At 51.5% G+C, this 21,331-nt stretch overlaps 1 long non-coding RNA gene across 1 annotated transcript; it reads left to right on the forward strand.

The window, feature by feature from the left end:
• The first annotated feature begins 2,155 nt into the window (after positions 1-2,155).
• LOC138356913 (uncharacterized) lies at positions 2,156-4,229 on the forward strand. Its single transcript, XR_011224722.1, has 3 exons — positions 2,156-2,311; positions 2,415-2,596; positions 4,120-4,229. It is a non-coding gene; the product is annotated as an uncharacterized lncRNA (long non-coding RNA).
• The last annotated feature ends 17,102 nt before the right edge of the window (positions 4,230-21,331 follow it).

Consider the following 21,331-nt stretch of genomic DNA (forward strand, 5'->3'; position numbering starts at 1 on the left):
AAGTCATAGCACAAGTCTTAGCCAGAGAGAACTTGAAGACATGAGTATTGGCCCTTGACGACACGGCATCAATCGCAAGTTAAAGCCGCCGTTGGAGGAAAGGCGAGTCATCACCTTGACTGCAAAGGGTAAGATCGTCAACATAAAGAGCGGAGAAAATGTCAGAGAAGGGAGGAGAGAAGGCCAATGAGGGCAACCAGAAAGAGAGTAGTGCTCAGAACACTACCTTGGGGCACACCTTCATATTGCCGAAAAGAGGCAGAGAGAGTGGTACCAAGCCTCACCCGAAAGGACCGATGAGAGAGGAAGCTCTGGAGGAAGAGAGGGAGATTATCACGAAGACCAAAATAATGGAGTTGGGAAAGAATATGGTATCGCCAGGTGGTGTCATACGCCTTTTTCAGATCAAAAAGAAAAAAACAACAACGGAGGTCTTCGCAACAAAGGCAATATGAATATAGACCTCCAAGTTGACGAGGATATCAGTCGTGCTCCGACACTTGCAAAAGTCAAATTGAGAAGGGGAGAGGTGGTGATTGTGTTCCAAGAACCACATCAGACGGACATTGAGCATACGCTCAAAGAGTTTGCAGATGCAACTCGTGAGAGCAATGGGGCGGAAGTCTTTAGGGGATGATCCTAGAGAACCAGGTTTCCGAATAGGAAGAACCAGTCAAGCCAGTTCTCAGGGACTGACGACAACTCCCAGACACGGTTATAAACACTCAGTAAAAACTGAAACGTGCACGGAGGGAGATGGCGAAGCATCTTATAATGAATACCATTCAAGCCCGCCGCCGCTGAACCGCAAAGGGCCAGGGCAGACTGGAGTTCTGAGAGAGAGAAAGGATCGTTATAGGGAAGCTGAATAGAAGTGCAAAAAGGATAAAGGAGAAGATTCAAAAAGGGGCTTAAGGGTAAGGAAAGAAGGGGGGGGGGGGGGGGAAATGAAAGCCTGAGCTGACAGTCGAAAAGTGAGAACCCAGTTCGGTCGCGACCGTCACCTGATCTTCCGCAATAGAACCATGGAGGTGAAGGACTGGTGAGACATCTCTATCAAGCTTACCCGCTATCTTGAGGATTTTCTTCCAGATCAGGGGCAGAGGAGTGTCAGACGTAATGGTGGAAATGAAAGATCTCCAACCCTCACGTTTAGCTATACGGATGGCCAGTATGGTCATCGTGCCCTCTGAAACTAAAACAAAACAAAAGAAACGGGCGTCCTACGGCAACGATGTTTCTTCCAGGCTGCACGCTTACAGCGGACAACCCGAGCAGTCTGCATTTCACCAGGGAACGCACTTCCGCGTGCCGGGAGGTAGAGCGAGGAACAGAGCAGAGGGCAGCATCAAAAACAGTGTCATGAAAGAGGAGGAGAGCTCGGGGGGACAGGTAGAGCAGAGAGATCTGAAAGAGTAGCACGCACAGTGAAGAGGTTCCAGTCAGCCCTGGCAAACTGCCACCTAGGGAAGGAGGGCGAAAAGAGAAGGTGACAAGGACTGGGAAATAGTCACTTATGTAGGTCATCAAAAAACCGCGAGATGAAGTCCGAATAATGAGAAGACGAGCAGAGAGAAAGATCAAGACAGGAAAGGGTACGAGTGCGGGAGTCAACATGAGTTGGTACACCAGAATTCGGAAGAGACAGAGAAGAACAGAGGACAAAAAGGTTCAAGAAGACGGCCGCGGGTGATTGTCAGAACATCACCCCAGAGGGTATGCCGATAGTTAAAATCACCCAAAAGGAGCACAAGCTCTGGCAAGGAGTCCAACAGGTGTTTAAGATCAGGAAGACAAAGTAGGACATTCGGGAGGAGAGAAATGGAACAGACTGTATACCATTTGCTCAAAACGTTACGGGCCGCAGAACACTGAATGGGCGACTGAAAAAGTAGGGGAACGAAGAGAATATCTTACTATACCCACGTGAGAGAGTTCCCATATTACTGTATCATGGTTCCATGATATGTACCATATCATGGTTCTTGTTACTAATAATTTTGGAGAGTCAATGGGGAATGGGAACATGTGGGCAGATAATGGGTCCAACACCTCAACAAGGAACCGACAGGTGTTGACTGCCTTGTTTGCCTGTGAGTGAATGCCATTGGTTGGTTTGTGGAGACGTGTGGTCGAGGTTTCGACCCTCATAAACGAGACGACTGGAGCCAACATTAGCCTGGCTTGTTCGGGGTCCCGCTTGTGTTGGCGGAGCATATATAACCGGGTCACTTGGCTGTGGAGCGTCAGTACAGCTTGGGAGACTCTCAGTGTTGTCTGTGTATCCATCATGTTTACTATGCGTTGTTTTGTAAGTGTATTATGACTTTAAATTATTTGTAGTATTCGATGATTATTAATAGTGTATTTTAAAATGTATTTAATTTTATGTTTGACTAAATGGCTGTTTTCAGAGCCTGGTTCTCCTGCTGGTGCTCATGGCTCTACTACACTTCTCGACGGCTCAATATTTTCACGATCGTGGGTACCAGCCAGTGTATGGCCAAGGTTACTACCAGGACAACTACGGGTATCGTCCCACGTACGGCCACGGTTATCAACAGTACTACGACGACGGGCTCTATGGTAGACACAGGTGTGTACAAGAGTAACGCGTCAGTATCAACATTTATTAATTGGTCTTTTAAAAACACTTGTGTAAATTTACAATATTGTGTATGAACATTGACTAGGCTAGGCTTAAGGCCTAGGCTTGAGCACTAGGCTTAACACGCAAAATTGATATTAGTTATTGCCCAACTGAACTTTAAAATCCTTAATTCTTGGATATCAACTATTAGCTTAAACTAAGTTCATAATTTAAGTGAGTGACTTGCAAAAATTTGTAAATTGAAGGCCGTAGATGTTAATACTTTACGTATGCAATTCTGACCTGAATGAAATTACCAGGTATCTCCTACACCTAATAAAATGCACCCATCACAACTGTCCTGGATAACTAACTAGGCCTTCTGGTTATGGACCTAAATAAAAAAAAAAAAAAAAAAATTGCAGGCAGCTCTTTACAGCCTGACTGAAATGACAACCAGGTTTCAGAAATGATTAAGAGCTTGAGTTTGTCCTAAAATATCGGTTGGTTACCCTCTGTAGAAGAGTTAGATATGACTTCTTTAGTTTTTTTTTTTTTTTTTTTTTTTTTTGCTTTGTGCACAGACCATTTTTTCAATGGATATCTAGCAAAGTTTGACTTGGTTTGTCCCTGGGGAAAATCTCTAATCCGTTCTGATCTTTAAGACATCTCGTCTAGTATATAGTAAAACCTATTGTAGACGGTCACAAATACTTGGTAATAAATTATTCTACAACTAAATTTTGCATGCTCTACCGGTCAATTTATCATTTGCATAAGTCTTAATATGCACGGATATTTTCCAGTATCATTGGAATGGCAATTTTTTTTTTTCTCCTTTCTCCCCCCCCCCCCCACCCTCCTTTGTCTTGCATTTGACTGTGCCTTAAAAGCGGTCTTTTTAAACTAAAGTCTAGTACAAATTTGGTTAAGTAGTTTAGAACTTGGGTAGTTGTGTTAACAATAACTTCAAGTTATATTTTCTACATACTCAAATATTCGAAACGGTTGGTACTGTAAATAAGACAAATCTTGTCAGTCATTACCAAGGTAACTTAATATTGACCAGGATAAAAGCAATTAGTACCAGCGACTGCATTTCTTTTAAATGCACAAGGATAATTACGGAAACAAACACTCTTAAACATTTTGAAGACTATGACTAGATGGCATAGATCAGTTTGATAGAGAACAAAACAGAATTTAAAAATAGTTTGTAGAACGTCCTTAAGCTTTACAACAAACTGTTATCTTATGAGTTTGACTTGGTGTCAGTTCGTTATGGCTGAAATAAGTTGTGTAAAGTTTAGTTTCAGCTAAAAATTAGTCGCGTAACTTGAGTGTATAGGGCAGTATCTGGTGATTGAGGACACTAAATCGTTAATCAGAATGGGATGTAGTTTGACTCCTTGGCAGGAAAGTGTGAAGCAACTTTTCCCAATGTTCCTGTGGCACTGGCTAAGTTCCCACATAGCGATGTACCACATTGTACCTGTTACTATCATTTTATGATCACCTAATTTTTTCAGGTTTAGGTACTGAAGACTTGTAGCAAGAACTCTGGTGGCTGCTCTAAATTCTGTAGAATCTTCCAGTGATGGAACACGTTCTGTAATTTGAATAAATGTATTTAAACCAATTGTACTTGTAATTTTCCAATAGGGGGGGGGGGTGAAATAGCTTCAAGCTGTCAGGTAATTGGTTACAGATAGAATAAAGATTCTAGTACTTGTCGTTAAAACTTGGATTTTAAAGCTATAAACAATTTAGTTTTATTAGTTTGTTAGTGAGATTTTTTGATAATACTTGACAATTAAACTTCAGTAGCAGTGACTCGCTTGTCACAAACTAGTTGTAATTCTCATTAAGCGTTTATACAATCTGCATCAAAGCTAACTAGCAAATCTGACGTCTGACCCTATTTAGTCAAATCGGAAATCTTCTAATTGACATAGGTGGCCCTGAGAGAAAGTATAATTTTCCAAATCTTGCACCCCCCCCCCTTCCCTGTCCGGCTCGTTGTTGCGGTGAGGAGGCTTGGTGGGCGGCTACCAGTGGGGTGATGCTCCATGGGACAGTCCTGTCTTTTTGTGGCCTTGTACTCCTCCTGATGTCCTCGCCAACTTTGCTGGACTTTCTTCCTCCCTCCTCCTCCTCCCTTCCCCCCCCCCCGTTTGTTCTCCCCTCTCCTCCTTTATCATTTCCCGCTGACCTTGTGCCTGTTTTGATCATTCTTTTGGCCTTCTCTTGTTTTGACGTCTGGGTGTTTGAGGAGGCATACTCTTGCGACGTAGAGTACTACAGGTGCGAGCGCACGGAACCTTTTATTGTCAATCCTCCTTTCGACATTGAACCCGATCTCGACTGACTGTTCTTAAGGTGGTGTTTGTGGGGTGTATAATCCCGACGCACCCCTAGGGAGGGCACCCAGCAAGATCTGCAACATGTCTCTTGTTGGGTGTCCTGCCTCCAATGGTGGATGTGGGCACATTCGTGAAAAGAACTTCCTTCCTCTTGTCTCTGAAATCTGTTCCTCTCATTCCTTCCCGGGCTCGGGCGCTTGGTGGCCCAACCCACGAGTCGGATTGTGTTGAAAGACCAGGCTCTAGACCCCCAACTGCATTAGGTTTGACCTTGCTCCTCTTTTGACCCTTCTGACTACTCCCCTTGGCTCTCCCCCCCCCCCCCCTCTCTGGTTGGGTCGAGCCACAAGTTCCCCGGTAGTACTCGCCTTGTCCCCTGGTGCAGCTTAGTCTCTCATTGTGCCTTTTAACCCCTCTGGGGGTTGTAGACGCACGCCACGGCCGCATTCGCACAATACCTTCCCGTACTGGTCCGTACCATGCCTTGTTTGGTTCTGCTTCGTGGGCCAAATAGTTTGATCCTCTGGATTCTTTACATCTTGATTCTCCACATCCAGCCCATTGGTGCCGTGAGGGGGCTTAGTGGACGGCTGCTGGAGTGTGGTGTTCCGTGGGACAGTCCTGTCCTTTTGTGGCCTTGCACTCCTGCTGCTGTCTTCTCTAATTGTGCCGGATCGCTTTTCCTTTCCTTTTTTCTCACTCTTCTCATATCTGCTTGCCGTTTCCTGCCGACCTTTTGCTTGTTTTGGTTATTCGTCTGGACTTCTATTTTGATACCCGGGTGCTTGAGGAGGCATACTCTTGCACCCGTAGAACTGTAGTACCCGACGTCTCGAGGGAGGGGAACCTTTTGTCAATCCCCCTTTCGTCGCTGAACCCGATCTCGACGGACTGATGGTTCGTAAGGTGGCGTTTGTGGGGCGTATACTCACGACGCACCCCTAGGGGGGGGGGGGGGCCCGGCATGATCGGCAATGGCTTCCTGTTGGGTGTCCTGCCTCTAATTGTGGCTCCATGGTGGGTATGGGGGGCACATTCGTAGATGAATTTTTCTTCGTATATATGTCGTTGAACGTTTGTTGTACCCTCTCGGGCTCTGTAGCCTCGGCTGCATTGGGCCCCGACCTTGCTTCTCCTCTGGCCCCTCTGACCCCTCCCCTCGGCCCCCCTCCCTCCCTCTGTGGTTGGGTCGAGCCCCAAGCCCCCAGTGGTGACTACCTCTTCCCCTGACGCGGCTCCATCTCAAGTTGTAACTACTGCGCCTTTTTAACCCCTCTCTGAGGGGGTTCTCAACGCCGTCCTCGTCACGGCCGCACTCGCTCGATTCCTTCCTGTTCTGATGGCTATCAAGCTTTGTTAGGTCCCGCTTCGTGGGCCAAATATTTTGATCTCCTCCCTCTTGATTCTGCGCCTGACGATTTCTCCCTCCATCGACATCTCGTTGATTCCGTGGATGCCTGTTACCTTCAACCCCACTCGTCTCGGTACACGTGTCGTTGCTGCTCCTTCTCAGGATGCAGCTTCCCGCTTTGCTGCCTTATCCTGCCTTGGCGAGACCCCTGTTCGGGTCTCGAAGAACGTTCAGTGAACGCCAGTGTTGGCACTATTCTCCAACCGCCCCATGTTGCGACCGGTGTTCGGGATCGGCGAGACTGCCACGACGATATTAGGCATATCCTTGCTGCCCAGGGCCATTCTATTCTCCAGGTGGACACGTATACTCGTCCCCCTCGTGGTAGTCGCCGTCAACCCCTCCGGGTTGTGAAGATTACCTTTGATGGTAGGACCCTTCCACCCTGTCATTCTTGCTGGTGCTAGGTGCTCTGTCCAGGAGTACATTCCTTCTCCTAAGCTCTGTAAGAAGTGCTGGAGGTTTGGGCATGGTGCCCTCCGTTGCTGTGCGACTGTGTGTCCTTTGTTTGGGAATGAAGGTCACTCTCAGTCGGAGTGCACTTCTCCCTGGGCTCGCTGCCTCAACTACAGTGAGGCCCATCCTACCTTCTCCCGTGCGTGTGTCCATTACAAGCTTGAGGCAGCCGTCCTCACCTTGAAGCACCGGGAGCGTTCATCTTTTCCTGAGGCGAGGCGCCAGGTTCGCCACCTCCCGCCTTATGCTAATATCTCTTATGCTCGCGTGTTGGGCTCTTCCTCTCCTCGTCCTTCCCACCTTCCTCACTCTCTCGACCATTTCCGGGCCTAGGACCCCTGATACGCCGACTCCCTCCTCTGTTCCTTTGAGTTCTGTCCCGAAGGATCCACCTCCTGGTCCTCTGTCTGGGGTTCCCCTCCTTTCTACCCGGTCTGTCATGTCTCCTGTGTCTTCCTCGTCTCCCTCTGTTCCTCCTTCCCATCCTTTCCCATCCTTTCCCTCCGTCTCTTGACTCCTCACCGCCTGTTGGTGCGGGCTGATGTCCATCGCTCTCCAAACGGCCGTCGTGCGCGCTCGTTCAGCTTCTGTTGAGACGCTAGAATCCGTTGCCCAGTACGTAGTTGCTGGGACACCTGTCTCTTTACGTCAGAAGCGTAAGCCTGGCTCCTCTCCTTCCTCCTCCCCGGCGGGTAAGAAGGTTTCGCATTCTTACTCGGCCCCTACTTCTGCCTCTATCGCTCCTTCCCCTCCCATTTCGGTGGTTGCGCCCCCTGTTCCTGCTATGGAGGTTTCTTTGGCCCCCGCTTCCCTCGGTTGCTGCCCTTGCTGAGGTGCGCTCCTCTTTTTTACTCCCTCTTCCTGCTGCTGTCCTTGACTGCTCCTCTCGGTTGTCTCCTCTTCCTCCTTCCTCCTCCTCCTCCTCCGGACCCTGCCCACCCCCCTCTGGCCTGTTCTCCCGCTCCCTTCCCTCTGTCTTTGCTTAGTTTACCTATGCCCCCTAACCCTGACTTTGCTGACCCTGATCATCTTTAACGTGCTGTTGCTCTTTCGCCTTTGTTTCTTGTTCTCTGTTGTCCTTTCTCTTCTCGTCGATGTCTATTCTTCAATGGAACGTTCGAGGTTATTACGCCAATTTCCTCGAACTCCAACTTCTGATTTCGCGGTTTTCGCCCCTTTTGCGGGACACTCTTCCCCCGAATGTCCCGCTTTCTCTTCCTGATCTGAAACACCACCTGGACTCCTTGCCGGAGCCTGGGCTCCTGCTGGGTGATTTCAATTGTCATTCTCTTTGGGGTGATGTTCTGACGAATACCCGAGGTCGCCTTCTTGAGCCGTTTATCCTCTATTCCCTGTCTATTCTGAATTCTGGTGAGCCCACTCATTTGGACTCTCGGACTCGCACCCTTTCCAGTCTTGATCTTTCTCTTTGCTCTTCTCTTTACTTAGATTTCACTTGGCAGGTTCTTGATGACCTCCTTGGCAGTAACCATTTCCCCATCCTTGTTTCCTTTTTCTCTTTTCGTCCTTCCCTCTTCTTCCCTAGGGTGGCGGTTTGCTAAAGCGGGCAGGAACCTATTTACCCTCAGTGCTCAGTGCCTCTCTGATCTCTACCTTCTGCCTCTCCCTCGCGCTCTCCTCCTTTTTCATGACACTGTCTTCGACGCTGCCCTCCGCTCTATTCGTCACACTTCCTCTTGGGGTCCGCGGAAGTGCTTTCCCTGGTGGAATGCAGACTGTGCTCGGGCTGTCCGGTGTAAGCGTGCAGCCTGGAAGAGGCACCGCCGTCGGTAGACGGCCGATTCTTTTCTTTTCTTTCGGAAAGCGAGTGTGGTGGCCCATAGGGCCATCCGTACGGCTAAACGTGAATGTTGGGCATCTTAAGTCTCCACAATTACGTCCGAAACTCCGCTGCCACAGATCTGGAAGCGTATCCGCAAGATAGCGGGTAAGTTCGTTCCCGATGTTTCACAGGTCCTTCACCTCTGTGGTACTCTTGTGGCAGACTCGTTGCAGGTTGCTACCGAACTGAGTTCCCACTTTCCTTCTGTTAGCTCTGGTCTTCATCTTCCCCAATCTTTCCTTCTTCGTAAACCTGTCCTTCAGTCTCGTCCTTTAGATTTCTGCACTCGTCTTCGACTTTCCTATAACGATTTCTTCTCTCTGAACTTTTTTTTTTTTGAGATGTATACAAGAGTTGTTACATTCTTGTACAGCCAATAGTACGCGTAGCGTTTCGGGCAAGTCCTTAATCCTATGGTCCCTGGAATACGATCCCCTGCCGCGAAGAATCGTTTTTTCATCCAAGTACACATTTTACTGTTGCGTTAAACAGAGGCTACAGTTAAGGAATTGCGCCAAGTAAATCCTCCCCGGCCAGGATACGAACCCATGACATAGCGCTCGCGGAACGCCTGGCGAGTGTCTTACCACTACACCACGGAGACTGCCAAACTTCGTTCTGCCCTGGCCCTCTGCAGTTATACGGCGGCGGGCTCCGATGGTATTCATTATGAGATGCTTCTCAATCTCCCTCCGTGCACGTCTCAGTATTTACCGAGTCTGTATAATCGGATCTGGGAGTCGTCGTCAGTCCCTGAGGACTGGCTCGATGCCATTGTCCTCCCTGTTCGCAAACCAGGGTCTCTGGGAACTTCCCCTAAGGACTTAAGCCCTATTGCCCTCACAAATTGTGTCTGCAAACTCTTTGAAACGTATGGTTAACGTTCGTCTGATGTGGTTCTTGGAACGCCATCACCATCCGCCATCACTCACCACCTGTCCCCTTCTCAATTTGGTTTCCGAAAGTGCCGCAGCACGACAGATGTCCTGGTGAACTTGGATGTCTATATTCGTACTGCTTTTGCTGCGAAGACCTCCGTTATTGCCGTCCTTTTTTGACCTGGAAAAGGTTTACGACACCACTTGGCGATATCATATTCTATCCCAGCTTCATTCTTTTGGCCTTCGTGGTCATCTCCCTCTCTTTCTCCGCAGCTTCCTCTCTCGTCGTTCCTTTCGGGTGCGCCTTGGTACTGCTCTCTCTGCCTCTTTTCAGCAATACCCCCCTCCCCGCTCAGCTCGTTGTCGCCGTGTGGGGGCTTAGTGGGCGGCTGCCGGAGTGTGATGCTCCTTGGGGCGGTCCTCTGTCCTTTTCTAGCCTTGTGCTCCTGCTGCCGTCCTCTCCAATTCTGCTGGGCATCTTTTCCTTTTCCTTCTGTTTCGTTTTTCTCCCCCCTCTTCTCCTATCTGCTTGCCGTTTCCTACCGACCTTTTGCTCGTTCTGGTTCTTCCCTTGGACTTCTTCTATTTTGACGCCCGGGTGCTTGAGGAGGCATACTCATGCACCCGTAGAACTGCAGTACCCGACGTCGAGAGCGAGGGGAACCTTTTATTGTCAATCCCCACTTCGTCACTGAACCCGATCTCGACGGACTGTCGGTTTCTTAAGGTGGCGTTTGTGGGGCGTATACTCGCGACGCACCCCTAGGAGGCCCCGACAAGATCGGCGATAGCTTCTTGTTGGGTGTCCTGCCTCTAATTGTGGCTCCATGGTGGGTGTGGGGGCACATTCGTGAGTGAATTCTTTCTTTCGTCAAGATGATTACCCCTGCTTCGGCTTCTTCTGGTTTACCTTCTCAGGCTCGTGGGGTGGGCGACCAAGCCCCCGAGTCGGTCCGTATTGGAAGACCGGGCTCTGTAGCCTCCGCTGCATTGGGCCCCGACCTTGCTCCTCCTTTGGCCTCTCTGACTCCTTCCTCTGGCTCCCCTCCCTCCTCTGTGGTTGGGTCGAGCCCCAAGCCCCCAGTGGTGACTACCTCGTCCCCTGGCGTGGCTCCTTCTCTAGTTGTAACTACTGCGCCTTTTAACCCCTCTCTCTCTGGGGGTTCTCACCGCCGTCTTCGTCACGGCCGCCCTCGCTCGATTCCTTCCAGTTCTGCTACCTATCAAGCCTTGTTTGGTCCCGCTTCGTGGGCCAAATATTTTGATCTCCTCCCTCTTGATTCTGCGCCTCCTGACGATTTCTCCCTCCATCGACATCTCATTGATTCCGTGGATGCCTCCATTACTTTCAACCCCACTCGTCTCGGTACACGTGTCGTTGCTGCTCCTTCTCAGGATGCTGCTTCCCGCTTGGCTGCCTTATCCTGCCTTGGCGAGACCCCCGTTCGGGTCTCGAAGAACGTTCAGTTGAATGCCAGTGTTGGCACTATTTTGCTCCCGCCCCATGTTGCGACCGGTGTTCGGGACCTACGCGACTGCCACGACGATATTCGACATATCCTCGCTGCCCAGGGCCATTCTATTCTCCAGGTGGACACGTTTACTCGTCCCCCTCGTGGTAGTCGCCGTCAACCCCTCCGGGTTGTGAAGATTACCTTTGATGGTAGGACCCTTCCACCCTCTGTCATTCTTGCTGGTGCCAGGTGCTCTGTCCAGGAGTACATTCCTTCTCCTCGGCTCTGCAACAAGTGCTGGAGGTTTGGGCATGGTGCCCTCCGCTGCTCCGGGACTGTCTCTCTCTGTCCTTTGTGTGGTGGCGGAGGTCACTCTAAGTCGGAGTGCGCTTCTTCCCAGGCTCGTTGCCTCAACTGCGGTGAGGCCCATCCTACCTTCTCCCGTGCGTGTGTCCATTACAAGCTTGAGGCAGCCGTCCTCAACTTGAAGCACCGGGAGCGTTTATCTTTTCCTGAGGCGAGGCGCCAGGTTCGCCGGCTCCCGCCTTATGCTAATATCTCTTATGCTCGCGTGTTGCGCTCTTCCTCTCCTCGTCCTTCCCGCCTTCCTCAGACTCACAACCGTTTCCAGGCCTTGGACCCTGATGCACCCACTGCCCCCTCCTCTGTCCCTTTGGGTTCTCTCCCGAAGGATCCTCCTCCTGGTCCTCTGTCTGGGGTTCCCCTTCCTTCTACCCGGTCTGTCGTGTCTTCTGTGTCTCCTTCCTCGTCCCCCTCCGATCCTCCTTCCCATCCTCTTCCTCCATCTATCGGCTCTCCCCGCCGCCTGTCGGTGCGGGCGGATGTCCATCGCTCTCCTAACGGCCGTCGTGTGTGCTCTCGTTCGGCTTCTCCTGTTGAGACACTGGAATCCGTTGCCCGGTACGTAGTTGCTGGGACACCGGTCTCTTTAAGTCAGAAGCGTAAGCCTGGCTCCTCTCCTTCCTCTTCCCCGGCGGGTAAGAAGGCTTCGCTTTCTTCCTCGGCTCCTCCTTCTGGCTCTGTTGCTCCTTCCCCTCCCGTTTCAGTGCTTGCGCCCCCTGTTCCTGCTATGGAGGTTTCTTTGGCCCCTGCTTCCCTTTCGGTTGCTGCTCTTGCTGGGGTGCGCTCCTCTCTTTCTACTCCCCCTCTTCCTGCTGCTGTCCTTGACTGCTCCTCTCCGTTGTCTCCTCCTCCTCCTCCTCCTCCTCCTCCTCCTCCTCCTCCTCCTCCTCCTCCTCCGGACCCTGCCCGCCCACCTCTGATCTGTTCTCCCGTTTCCTTCCCTCCGTCTTTGCTCAGTTTACCCATGCCCCCTAACCCTGACTTTGCTGACCCTGATCCCGACCCTGATATTCTTTAACGTGCTCTGTTGGTCTTTCGCCTTTGTTTCTTCCTTGTTCTCTGTTTTTGTCCTTTCTCTTCTCGTCGTTGTCCATTCTTCAATGGAACGTTCGAGGTTATTACGCCAATTTCCTCGAACTCCAACTTCTGGTTTCGCGGTTTTCGCCCCTTTGTGTCTGTCTCCAGGAGCCGATGCTTGGTGCTCGTCCTGGTCGTTTTCGTGGCTATTCCTTTCTCTCCCCCCCCCCAGCCGTTGCTGGGGCTTCTAATTCTTCTGCTCTCTTGATTCGGGCTGATGTTCCCTTTGTTCCTTTACTTTTTCCTTCGCCTCTCCATTGTTCTGCTGCTCGTATCTTTGTGGGGAAATGGTACACAGTTTGTTCCATTTATCTCCCCCCGAGTGTCCCGCTCTCTCTTCCTGATTTGAAACACCTCCTAGACTCCTTGCCGGAGCCTGTGCTCCTGCTGGGTGACTTCAATTGTCGTCATTCTCTTTGGGGTGACGTTCTGACGAATACCCGGGGTCGCCTCCTTGAGCCGTTTCTCCTCTCTTCTTCCCTGTCTCTTCTGAATTCTGGTGAGCCCACTCATTTGGACTCTCGAACTCGCACCCTTTCTTGTCTTGATCTTTCTCTCTGCTCTTCTTCTCTTTACTTAGATTTCACATGGCAGGTTCTTGATGACCTCCATGGAAGTGATCATTTCCCCATCCTTGTTTCCTTTTTCTCTTTTCGCCCTTCCCTCTCTTTCCCTAGGTGGCAGTTTGCTAAGGCGGACTGGACCCTGTTTTCCCTCAGTGCTACTCTCTCTGACCTCTCCGTTCTGCCCCTCTCTCGCGCTCTCCTCCTTTTTCATGACACTGTCTTCGACGCTGCCCTCCGCTCTATTCCTCGCTCTTCCTCTCGGGGTCCACGGAAGTGCGTTCCCTGGTGGAATGCGGACTGTGCTCGGGCTGTCCGCTGTAAGCGTGCAGCCTGGAAGAAGCACCGCCGTAGGCAGACGACCGATTCTTTTCTTTTCTTTCGGAAAGCGAGTGCGGTGGCCCGTAGGGCCATCCGTACGGCTAAACGTGAATGTTGGGCATCTTATGTCTCGACAATTACGTCCGAAACCCCTCTGGCCCAGATCTGGAAGCGTATCCGCAAGATAGCGGGCAAGTTCGTTCCCGATGTTTCACCGGTCCTTCACCTCCATGATACTCTTGTGGCGGACCCGTTGCAGGTCGCTTCCGAACTGGGTTCCCACTTTTCTTCTGTTAGCTCTGGTCTTCATCTTCCCCAATCTTTCCTTCTTCGTAAACCTGTCCTTGAGTCTCGTCCTTTAGATTTCTGCACTCATCTTCAGCTTCCCTATAATGATCCCTTCTCTCTCTCTGAACTTCGTTCTGCCCTGGCCCTCTGCGGTTCTACGGCGGCGGGCTCCGATGGTATTCATTATGAGATGCTTCGCCATCTCCCTCCGAGCACGTCTCAGTATTTACTGAGTCTGTATAATCGGATCTGGGAGTCGTCGTCAGTCCCTGAGGACTGGCTCGATGCCGTTGTCCTCCCTGTTCGCAAACCAGGGTCTCTGGGTACTTCCCCTAAGGACTTTCGCCCTATTGCTCTCACAAGTTGTGTCTGCAAACTCTTTGAACGTATGGTTAACGTTCGTCTGATGTGGTTCCTGGAACACCATCACCTCCTCTCCCCTTCTCAATTTGGTTTCCGCAAGTGCCGCAGCACGACAGATGTCCTGGTGAACTTGGAGGTCTATATACGTACTGCTTTTGCTGCGAAGACCTCCGTTGTTGCCGTCCTTTTTGACCTAGAAAAGGCTTACGACACCACTTGGCGTTATCATATCCTATCTCAACTTCATTCTTTTGGCCTTCGTGGTCATCTCCCTCTCTTTCTCCGCAGCTTCCTCTCTCGTCGTTCCTTTCGGGTGCGCCTTGGTACCGCTCTCTCTCCCCCTTTTCAGCAATACGAAGGTGTGCCCCAGGGTAGTGTTCTGAGCACTACTCTTTTTCTGGTTGCCCTCAATGGTCTTCTTTCCTCTCTTCCTTCTGGTGTCTTCTCCGCTCTCTATGTCGATGATCTTACCCTTTGTTGTCAGGGTGATGATTCGCCTCTCCTTCAACGCCGGCTTCAACTTGCGATTGATGCCGTGTCGTCTTGGGCCACAGGTCATGGCTTCAAGTTCTCTACTTCTAAGACTTGTGCCATGACTTTTACGCGGAAACGGGTTGTTCTTCGTCCCTCTTTGTCACTTTATGGTCATCCCCTTGAATACAAAGATTCCGCGAAGCTTTTGGGGTTATTCCTTGACACTCGTTTGTCTTGGTCTCCCCATATCTCTTACCTCCGTGTTGAGTGCTCTAAGTCCCTTACCCTCCTTCGGGTCTTGTCCCATACTTCTTGGGGGGCAGATAGGCGCACTCTCCTTGCTTTACATTCCTCTCTCGTCCTGTCTAAGCTCGATTATGGTTGCCCTGCTTACTCGTCTGCTTCTCCTTCTACTCTTCGCCGTCTTGATGCTTTGCACCATACTGGGTTGCGCCTCAGTTCTGGTGCCTTTCGTTCGACTCCCGTCCTTAGCTTGTATGTTGACACTGGCTTCCTGTCTCTCCAGGACCGCCGTGATCGCTACTGTCTTCGCTATCTTGCGCGGTCCTTGCAACATCCTTCCTCTCGTCTCTGTCGTGCTTTAACTTTTACCCCTCCTGCGGTTCCTGTTCCTCTTCACCACCTCCCTCTTTCTGTCCGGTTATCTCGCCTGCAGGATTCTCTTTCCGTTCGTATTTCTGATGTTTCTCCTCGTGTTGTTCCTTCTTTGCCCCCGTGGAGGGTCCCTCTTCCGCGGTTTTGTACATCCTTGACTCGTATCACTAAAGCTTTTACCCCTCCTACAGTTCTAAAACGCCTTTTCCTCGAGCACTTTTCTTCTCACTCCCGCTCCGTTTCTGTCTTCACCGATGGGTCTAAGTCAGCGGACGGTGTTGGCTACTCTGTTGTTTTTCCTGATCGCACTTATATGTGTCGCTTGCCTCCGGAGACTAGCATCTTTACAGCGGAACTTTATGCTATTCTCTATGCTCTTCGTCTCCTGCTTTCTCGTTGTCAGTCTTCCTTTGTGGTTGTTGTTGACTCTCGTAGTGCCCTCATGGCTCTCGGGTGCTTTAATCCAGTTCATCCGGTAGTTGTCGAGATCCAGCATTGGCTGTTTCTCGTTCACAGTAAATTTAAGTCGGTTGAGTTTTGTTGGGTTCCCAGCCATATTGGCGTGTCTTTAAATGAGCGTGCGGATGCTGCCGCTAAGGAAGCTGTCCGCTCTTGTCCCATCTCTCGTAAAGGCATTCCGTATTCCGACTTTTACCCGGTTATCCATTCCTCAGTCCTTACCCGTTGGCAGGCTTCTTGGTTGTCTGTTACTGGTAACAAGCTACGTACTCTTAAATGTTGTGTTTCCTCGTGGCCGTCCTCCTTCCACCGTAACCGGCGGTGGGAAACAGCTCTAGCGAGGTTGCGTATTGGCCATACTCGCTTAACCCATGGTCACTTGATGGAGCGCCGCCCTGCTCCTTATTGTCCTAGTTGCATTGTCCCTCTTACGGTCGTGCATGTCCTTCTTGAATGTCCTGACTTCCAGGACGAGCGTGTGTCTTGCTTTCCGACCGCCCCTCGCGGTCACCTGTCCCTCGATAGAATTCTTGGTGACTCGGATACTTTTGATATCGTTCGCCTTATGCGTTTTTGTTCTCGTATTGGCATCCTTGGTGATATTTAGCGCCCTCTGATTATTTTGCGTATTTGATGGTGCTACATAGCCTTCCCGGTTTGGTGCCTTCTTTTGATAATTACTTACTTACTTACTCTGTAGCCTCGGCTGCATTGGGCCCCGACCTTGCTTCTCCTCTGGCCCCTCTGACCCCTCCCCTCGGCCCCCCTCCCTCCCTCTGTGGTTGGGTCGAGCCCCAAGCCCCCAGTGGTGACTACCTCTTCCCCTGACGCGGCTCCATCTCAAGTTGTAACTACTGCGCCTTTTTAACCCCTCTCTGAGGGGGTTCTCAACGCCGTCCTCGTCACGGCCGCACTCGCTCGATTCCTTCCTGTTCTGATGGCTATCAAGCTTTGTTAGGTCCCGCTTCGTGGGCCAAATATTTTGATCTCCTCCCTCTTGATTCTGCGCCTGACGATTTCTCCCTCCATCGACATCTCGTTGATTCCGTGGATGCCTGTTACCTTCAACCCCACTCGTCTCGGTACACGTGTCGTTGCTGCTCCTTCTCAGGATGCAGCTTCCCGCTTTGCTGCCTTATCCTGCCTTGGCGAGACCCCTGTTCGGGTCTCGAAGAACGTTCAGTGAACGCCAGTGTTGGCACTATTCTCCAACCGCCCCATGTTGCGACCGGTGTTCGGGATCGGCGAGACTGCCACGACGATATTAGGCATATCCTTGCTGCCCAGGGCCATTCTATTCTCCAGGTGGACACGTATACTCGTCCCCCTCGTGGTAGTCGCCGTCAACCCCTCCGGGTTGTGAAGATTACCTTTGATGGTAGGACCCTTCCACCCTGTCATTCTTGCTGGTGCTAGGTGCTCTGTCCAGGAGTACATTCCTTCTCCTAAGCTCTGTAAGAAGTGCTGGAGGTTTGGGCATGGTGCCCTCCGTTGCTGTGCGACTGTGTGTCCTTTGTTTGGGAATGAAGGTCACTCTCAGTCGGAGTGCACTTCTCCCTGGGCTCGCTGCCTCAACTACAGTGAGGCCCATCCTACCTTCTCCCGTGCGTGTGTCCATTACAAGCTTGAGGCAGCCGTCCTCACCTTGAAGCACCGGGAGCGTTCATCTTTTCCTGAGGCGAGGCGCCAGGTTCGCCACCTCCCGCCTTATGCTAATATCTCTTATGCTCGCGTGTTGGGCTCTTCCTCTCCTCGTCCTTCCCACCTTCCTCACTCTCTCGACCATTTCCGGGCCTAGGACCCCTGATACGCCGACTCCCTCCTCTGTTCCTTTGAGTTCTGTCCCGAAGGATCCACCTCCTGGTCCTCTGTCTGGGGTTCCCCTCCTTTCTACCCGGTCTGTCATGTCTCCTGTGTCTTCCTCGTCTCCCTCTGTTCCTCCTTCCCATCCTTTCCCATCCTTTCCCTCCGTCTCTTGACTCCTCACCGCCTGTTGGTGCGGGCTGATGTCCATCGCTCTCCAAACGGCCGTCGTGCGCGCTCGTTCAGCTTCTGTTGAGACGCTAGAATCCGTTGCCCAGTACGTAGTTGCTGGGACACCTGTCTCTTTACGTCAGAAGCGTAAGCCTGGCTCCTCTCCTTCCTCCTCCCCGGCGGGTAAGAAGGTTTCGCATTCTTACTCGGCCCCTACTTCTGCCTCTATCGCTCCTTCCCCTCCCATTTCGGTGGTTGCGCCCCCTGTTCCTGCTATGGAGGTTTCTTTGGCCCCCGCTTCCCTCGGTTGCTGCCCTTGCTGAGGTGCGCTCCTCTTTTTTACTCCCTCTTCCTGCTGCTGTCCTTGACTGCTCCTCTCGGTTGTCTCCTCTTCCTCCTTCCTCCTCCTCCTCCTCCGGACCCTGCCCACCCCCCTCTGGCCTGTTCTCCCGCTCCCTTCCCTCTGTCTTTGCTTAGTTTACCTATGCCCCCTAACCCTGACTTTGCTGACCCTGATCATCTTTAACGTGCTGTTGCTCTTTCGCCTTTGTTTCTTGTTCTCTGTTGTCCTTTCTCTTCTCGTCGATGTCTATTCTTCAATGGAACGTTCGAGGTTATTACGCCAATTTCCTCGAACTCCAACTTCTGATTTCGCGGTTTTCGCCCCTTTTGCGGGACACTCTTCCCCCGAATGTCCCGCTTTCTCTTCCTGATCTGAAACACCACCTGGACTCCTTGCCGGAGCCTGGGCTCCTGCTGGGTGATTTCAATTGTCATTCTCTTTGGGGTGATGTTCTGACGAATACCCGAGGTCGCCTTCTTGAGCCGTTTATCCTCTATTCCCTGTCTATTCTGAATTCTGGTGAGCCCACTCATTTGGACTCTCGGACTCGCACCCTTTCCAGTCTTGATCTTTCTCTTTGCTCTTCTCTTTACTTAGATTTCACTTGGCAGGTTCTTGATGACCTCCTTGGCAGTAACCATTTCCCCATCCTTGTTTCCTTTTTCTCTTTTCGTCCTTCCCTCTTCTTCCCTAGGGTGGCGGTTTGCTAAAGCGGGCAGGAACCTATTTACCCTCAGTGCTCAGTGCCTCTCTGATCTCTACCTTCTGCCTCTCCCTCGCGCTCTCCTCCTTTTTCATGACACTGTCTTCGACGCTGCCCTCCGCTCTATTCGTCACACTTCCTCTTGGGGTCCGCGGAAGTGCTTTCCCTGGTGGAATGCAGACTGTGCTCGGGCTGTCCGGTGTAAGCGTGCAGCCTGGAAGAGGCACCGCCGTCGGTAGACGGCCGATTCTTTTCTTTTCTTTCGGAAAGCGAGTGTGGTGGCCCATAGGGCCATCCGTACGGCTAAACGTGAATGTTGGGCATCTTAAGTCTCCACAATTACGTCCGAAACTCCGCTGCCACAGATCTGGAAGCGTATCCGCAAGATAGCGGGTAAGTTCGTTCCCGATGTTTCACAGGTCCTTCACCTCTGTGGTACTCTTGTGGCAGACTCGTTGCAGGTTGCTACCGAACTGAGTTCCCACTTTCCTTCTGTTAGCTCTGGTCTTCATCTTCCCCAATCTTTCCTTCTTCGTAAACCTGTCCTTCAGTCTCGTCCTTTAGATTTCTGCACTCGTCTTCGACTTTCCTATAACGATTTCTTCTCTCTGAACTTTTTTTTTTTTGAGATGTATACAAGAGTTGTTACATTCTTGTACAGCCAATAGTACGCGTAGCGTTTCGGGCAAGTCCTTAATCCTATGGTCCCTGGAATACGATCCCCTGCCGCGAAGAATCGTTTTTTCATCCAAGTACACATTTTACTGTTGCGTTAAACAGAGGCTACAGTTAAGGAATTGCGCCAAGTAAATCCTCCCCGGCCAGGATACGAACCCATGACATAGCGCTCGCGGAACGCCTGGCGAGTGTCTTACCACTACACCACGGAGACTGCCAAACTTCGTTCTGCCCTGGCCCTCTGCAGTTATACGGCGGCGGGCTCCGATGGTATTCATTATGAGATGCTTCTCAATCTCCCTCCGTGCACGTCTCAGTATTTACCGAGTCTGTATAATCGGATCTGGGAGTCGTCGTCAGTCCCTGAGGACTGGCTCGATGCCATTGTCCTCCCTGTTCGCAAACCAGGGTCTCTGGGAACTTCCCCTAAGGACTTAAGCCCTATTGCCCTCACAAATTGTGTCTGCAAACTCTTTGAAACGTATGGTTAACGTTCGTCTGATGTGGTTCTTGGAACGCCATCACCATCCGCCATCACTCACCACCTGTCCCCTTCTCAATTTGGTTTCCGAAAGTGCCGCAGCACGACAGATGTCCTGGTGAACTTGGATGTCTATATTCGTACTGCTTTTGCTGCGAAGACCTCCGTTATTGCCGTCCTTTTTTGACCTGGAAAAGGTTTACGACACCACTTGGCGATATCATATTCTATCCCAGCTTCATTCTTTTGGCCTTCGTGGTCATCTCCCTCTCTTTCTCCGCAGCTTCCTCTCTCGTCGTTCCTTTCGGGTGCGCCTTGGTACTGCTCTCTCTGCCTCTTTTCAGCAATACCCCCCTCCCCGCTCAGCTCGTTGTCGCCGTGTGGGGGCTTAGTGGGCGGCTGCCGGAGTGTGATGCTCCTTGGGGCGGTCCTCTGTCCTTTTCTAGCCTTGTGCTCCTGCTGCCGTCCTCTCCAATTCTGCTGGGCATCTTTTCCTTTTCCTTCTGTTTCGTTTTTCTCCCCCCTCTTCTCCTATCTGCTTGCCGTTTCCTACCGACCTTTTGCTCGTTCTGGTTCTTCCCTTGGACTTCTTCTATTTTGACGCCCGGGTGCTTGAGGAGGCATACTCATGCACCCGTAGAACTGCAGTACCCGACGTCGAGAGCGAGGGGAACCTTTTATTGTCAATCCCCACTTCGTCACTGAACCCGATCTCGACGGACTGTCGGTTTCTTAAGGTGGCGTTTGTGGGGCGTATACTCGCGACGCACCCCTAGGAGGCCCCGACAAGATCGGCGATAGCTTCTTGTTGGGTGTCCTGCCTCTAATTGTGGCTCCATGGTGGGTGTGGGGGCACATTCGTGAGTGAATTCTTTCTTTCGTCAAGATGATTACCCCTGCTTCGGCTTCTTCTGGTTTACCTTCTCAGGCTCGTGGGGTGGGCGACCAAGCCCCCGAGTCGGTCCGTATTGGAAGACCGGGCTCTGTAGCCTCCGCTGCATTGGGCCCCGACCTTGCTCCTCCTTTGGCCTCTCTGACTCCTTCCTCTGGCTCCCCTCCCTCCTCTGTGGTTGGGTCGAGCCCCAAGCCCCCAGTGGTGACTACCTCGTCCCCTGGCGTGGCTCCTTCTCTAGTTGTAACTACTGCGCCTTTTAACCCCTCTCTCTCTGGGGGTTCTCACCGCCGTCTTCGTCACGGCCGCCCTCGCTCGATTCCTTCCAGTTCTGCTACCTATCAAGCCTTGTTTGGTCCCGCTTCGTGGGCCAAATATTTTGATCTCCTCCCTCTTGATTCTGCGCCTCCTGACGATTTCTCCCTCCATCGACATCTCATTGATTCCGTGGATGCCTCCATTACTTTCAACCCCACTCGTCTCGGTACACGTGTCGTTGCTGCTCCTTCTCAGGATGCTGCTTCCCGCTTGGCTGCCTTATCCTGCCTTGGCGAGACCCCCGTTCGGGTCTCGAAGAACGTTCAGTTGAATGCCAGTGTTGGCACTATTTTGCTCCCGCCCCATGTTGCGACCGGTGTTCGGGACCTACGCGACTGCCACGACGATATTCGACATATCCTCGCTGCCCAGGGCCATTCTATTCTCCAGGTGGACACGTTTACTCGTCCCCCTCGTGGTA

The sequence above is a fragment of the Procambarus clarkii genome, chromosome 75, assembly GCF_040958095.1.
Source record: "Procambarus clarkii isolate CNS0578487 chromosome 75, FALCON_Pclarkii_2.0, whole genome shotgun sequence".
Classification (NCBI taxonomy): Eukaryota; Metazoa; Arthropoda; class Malacostraca; order Decapoda; family Cambaridae; genus Procambarus; species Procambarus clarkii.